Source organism: Arachis hypogaea, chromosome 16 (genome assembly GCF_003086295.3).
Source record: "Arachis hypogaea cultivar Tifrunner chromosome 16, arahy.Tifrunner.gnm2.J5K5, whole genome shotgun sequence".
NCBI lineage: Eukaryota > Viridiplantae > Streptophyta > Magnoliopsida > Fabales > Fabaceae > Arachis > Arachis hypogaea.
This window is the reverse complement of record NC_092051.1, coordinates 129,008,174-129,013,010: the sequence shown is the minus strand read 5'-3', so window position 1 is coordinate 129,013,010 and position 4,837 is coordinate 129,008,174. Positions and strand designations below refer to the sequence as shown.

The window sequence follows — 4,837 nt, the reverse complement described above, 5'->3', positions numbered from 1 at the left end:
AGCCCAAAAAGAGGGAAACTTCGAGAAAGGGGAAGGAGAACGCGACGGAGCTCGTCGTCGGGAAGAGATGAAGCGACGGTGGTGGGTGTTGCCGCCGTTGCTACCGTCGTCATCACTGGAGCTCGTCGTTGAGGTTGCTAGAGCCGTTGCCTTTGCCCTTTCAAAATGCCGCATGAGTTACTTCAATGCGACCGTGAGTTCGTTTCACCACCATTTTGGTCTAGTTAGTGATTGTTTGTTCTATTTTGTTTCTGCCGCTATTTTATTGCTGCCATTGATGGTGCTGTCATTGCTCTGTTGATTCTTGTGCATATTGGTAGGCATAAAACTGTTGTTGTTGCAGCCACAACTTTTCGCTGCCCGGTCCAAGTTGTGTCTTTTCATTTCATTCTACATCGATCTTCTTCACCCTTTAATTCAGCACTTCGGGTTTGGTCTCTTCGGTCCCTTAAGACCACGTTGTGAGTAGGCTTTACATTTATAATTGTTTGATTGTGCATTTATAATTATTTTGATATATATTGATTATGATATTTGAATTATACTCACTATATTTGCCTTGAACGATTTTAAATTGATTAGAATAATTGATTTATTATAATTAAATAATGCATTTTTATGAAGTTTATACTTCTGGAACTATACATGAGATCATATATATTTTTGATGAAATTTTGTATTATTCCAAAATGTTTGATTTTACTTGAATATCTGTTTTTGAAGTATTGAAGTATTTGTTGGTACTCACTTACTTTAAAGATTGTGAAATATGTTTGAAATTTCTTATGATTAAAAAAGTATGATTGTAAAAGATTTCTGATTAGAAAGTATCATCTGATTTGATTTGATTTGATACATTATATATTTGAAAGATAAAAAATTTATTATATTTGAAATTATATGTTTTGAATTGGTTTGGGAGGTTTGTATTAGAAAACTGTAGTTAACGGCGGTTATGACGTTAACCTAGATGCATCTGTCTCAGACCTCAGCTAGCAAGGGCATTGCTAGCCTAACGTGTAGACCACACGTTGGATCTGTTATTCTGTATGGACACACTAGAGGAAAGGGCTACCCATAGAGGTGGAGCCGTCCAAGTGTGAATTTTTTATTTAATTTCTGTATGAGAATTTCTTTATTGTTTTACTTATGATTTTCAACTACTATTTTCTAATTAAAATTATTTTGATAATAATGGTTATATGGTTTCATGTCAATTATAGATGTATTGTCTAGTCACTGAGTTACAAAACTCACACCGTTTTTTTTAAAATATTTTTCAAGAACAAATACTTGACTATGTGAAACTTTTTATTCAAGAATATAATCTACACTGAGTATCTATTCTTTATCAAGTTTCTAGATTGTTATATACTCTATATGTCAAAGACAAGATCCAACCATTTTTAATTATTTTATTTTTTATTAAAAATGTATAATTATTTATTTTAAAATTTATAAAATATTTGTAACTTTTTTATTTAACTTCTATTTTGATATGTTAGGCTTCCTATGAGATTATTTCTGTATCAGAGCTCATTTTGGACACTGATAGAGTTACTCTTTTTGTCTTTTGTATCTCTTAAAGTAATCTTTGTTCTCAGACAATAAAAAAAAAAAAAGAACACATTCAATAATACAAAGAATAGTATCAATGTAACTCAAATCAGATTATGTTCAAATTGTTGCCTTCTTCCTAACCGAACCGGCAAGGAGGATAATCCAAGTGAATGATGAAGTATACATTGGTGTTACATGGAGCAGAGGGCAGCGAAGGCTTCACCAGTCTTGTTTCCTTGAATTCACGGACAGTAGAAAGAGGGCAAGGAGCAGAGAAACAGCCGAAGCACCAGGGAGCAAAAACAGGAGCGCTCTTCATCAACTATACCACCAAGAGAAGGAGAATGATGGCTGTTCTTCGAGTTTTCCTGCTAGGTGAGGACAACGACTTCATCTTCTTCCTTTCCTCCTCTAATTCAAAATTCTCATCCTTCTCTTGCTCCATTCTCCCAATTTATTCAATTTCTATTAACACAACTACCACCACAAGCAAAGAGAGGTGAGTGATTTTCTCTCCTCTGTGTTTAATTTCGTCGAATGGCCTTGTGAAATGTAACCAAAACTCTAGTTCTTGGAATGGTTAGGGTTCGGGTTCAAGGGAGAAACAGGGCAAGTCTTGTGTATTTGATCAACAAAGAGGTAAGGGTTAGGATAGTTAGATATTGATTTTGGCTGTGTTTGGTATTGTTATATTGATGAAATTGATATATGATTGCTAGTGATAAGATGCTGAAAATTCTGATTTTGTTGAGATTCTGAAATTTCATTAATTGTGTGCATGTTTGAATTTGAGCTCTTGGGGCTGTGTTGATAGTAGTAGCAACTTTGGTTAACTGAAACAAGGCTAGAATTGTGGTTTTAGGAATGTTAAAAGCTTTGATGCAAAATTTGGCATATAAAGTTGTTGAATTGCTTGCTGCAGAAAATTCAGCAGATTGGCGCCAACTTGAATGAAATTTTAGAAAAAATTTGTACGGTAATTTTTAATGAAATAAATTTTTTGTAAAACCTGAATGTGTATAGAATATCCCATAAAACTTTGGAATTGATTTATGGGTAGATTGGGAGGAATGAATTTTTGAAAACTGGTGTATGCAGAAAATTCTGTGTTTATGTGGCTGATGCAAAAACTTTAAATCTACCTAACTTTAAATTCTGATAAGAGTTTGAGTTGGAATTAAAAGAAATTTTCTACCCTTTGTATCTAGAATATTCAGTTCAAATTTCAGATCAATGCCAATTTAGGAGAATTAGATATGCAAGTAGAAGTGTAACTACCTTGCTGAATTTTAGAAAAGCTAACCTTAAAAACAGAACCATATTCCTAATTATGTATCTTTCTCATGTGAATTGATATTAATCTTAAACTTGTTGCAATTAAAACTTAGTATGTCAGGTACATGTCTACTAAATTTGAAAGGCATTCCATTAGAATTGGATTTTTCATGAATTTCCTAAAGTTATTGCTACCTGCTATTTTTGTTTTTGTTTTTCAATAGGTAGCTAAACTTTGCAAAATTATAGAAAATTGAATTCTCAATACGAACTTCCAAAACCAGATTTAAATTGATCGTTAGAGACCCTAGAATATCTTATTTAAAGAATTGAGTCACTACACAATTAATTAGTAACATATATCCAATTTTTGGAAAAGAATGCACTAGGTGATAAAATCAAAGAGTAGTCACGGTTTCCTTAGTACTAGATTAATTTTGGAATCCAAAAAATATATGGCCTATATCATTAGAAACTTGAGTTCGTTGTGAATACGTAAATATAAAATTTGTGCAATTCTGAGTCTGTTTGTTATATTATATTAATTATTAAATAGAAAAATAGTCGTCAAGTAGGCGTTAATCCAAAAGAAAAAAGGGTTAAAAGTATTGAATAAAGATTAAAGCCCAAGATGCCTTATACCGCAGTCAAACAAAAGTGGTATCTGACTGACATGAGTTCGTCCATATGGTACTCTGTTTCTCACTGAATGTACATATACAATAGCAATTATATGATTATGATTTAGCCTAACTGATACTGGTAAACCCGTGTGGCTTTGGTATCTAACTAACATGGTCTGCATGTGATACTCGTGTCGACTAATTCAGTAGAGAAACCATATCCGGAATCCGTTCCGGGTAACGTCAGGCTGTGGATAGTCATCCGACGCGTGATTTCATGATCTGCGCTTAGAACAGGCATGCATCATCTTGTTTGAGCATGTGACTTTCTTGAGATTATTTACTGCAATTTCCTAAGTGCCTATGACTAATTTTGTTTACCTGCTGTATATGTACTCTGTTATTTCTATGTGGTGATTTTCTATTTAATGAGAACTTAGAGACAAAGACTCTAGGATTCCTTTTTTTCCGTTTTATCCTGCTGGGGACTTTAAATTCTCACCCATTTTCTTCCTACGTCCACGGGTGGAGACAGACTTGGCAGCTGATGACTTGAGTTCAGAGATGTCCAAAGGTGTTACTGAAGAATCCTCGGATCGCAGGATCACTTTTGAGTAGATGACAGGCGCTCTATATCTGAATCTATACGACCTTGTTCCTTAGTGATACATTTCTCGCTCTTTTGATAGTGTTTTGAGGGATAGGATCTTCTTGTACCGTGTGAGAATTAGGGTCGGTAATATCTTTTGGTTGTATATATTTTATGTATATATATCTATTGGCATGTATACTCTTGACTTTTTGACTTATGTTTATGTATATACTACTTATCTCTATATAACTGTGTTTAAGCGTTGTTAATATTTTATTTCAAAAATTTTTAACCGTTACGATTTTTATCACGATGTGCGAAAATAATCATACTATTATGATAAAAGCTCATATAATATTATAATAATTTCTTGAGTCTAAAATCCTATAGGTCTTTACTATGAATAATGTTTAATTATTGACATTAGTCATGACGTGTCAAAAATTAGATCGTCATATAAATCTTATTTTGGTTTGAGAACAACTTTGATTATTTTCTTATGTATATAAATGTTTTGCACAGTTTTATCTTGCTTGATTGAATATCCTTAATTTATTTTTATATTGTTCACAATAGAAATTAGTTATAATAAAAAATATATTAATTGATGCTAATTGATCTTAATTATACTCTAACATCTCCCTTTAAATTCAAGTGGGAGTTAAGGATACCATCTTGACTTTGAATACTAGAGTTCGAAAATGAGTAGGATGATGAACCTTTGTGAAGATATGAGCAGTCTGATCCAAAGTCTCAACAGCTACGTGACGAACAACACCAATAAGGA

The 4,837-nt window shown here is 32.9% G+C and overlaps 1 long non-coding RNA gene across 2 annotated transcripts; it reads left to right on the top strand.

Moving 5' to 3' along the window:
* Positions 1-1,568: 1,568 nt before the first annotated feature.
* LOC112754969 (uncharacterized) lies at positions 1,569-4,294 on the top strand. 2 transcript variants are annotated; one of them, XR_003178863.2, is made up of 3 exons: positions 1,569-1,935; positions 2,145-2,199; positions 3,994-4,294. It is a non-coding gene; the product is annotated as an uncharacterized lncRNA (long non-coding RNA). The 2 variants fall into 2 exon arrangements; XR_011874547.1 differs by having other exon boundaries at positions 1,569-2,059.
* Positions 4,295-4,837: the final 543 nt, after the last annotated feature.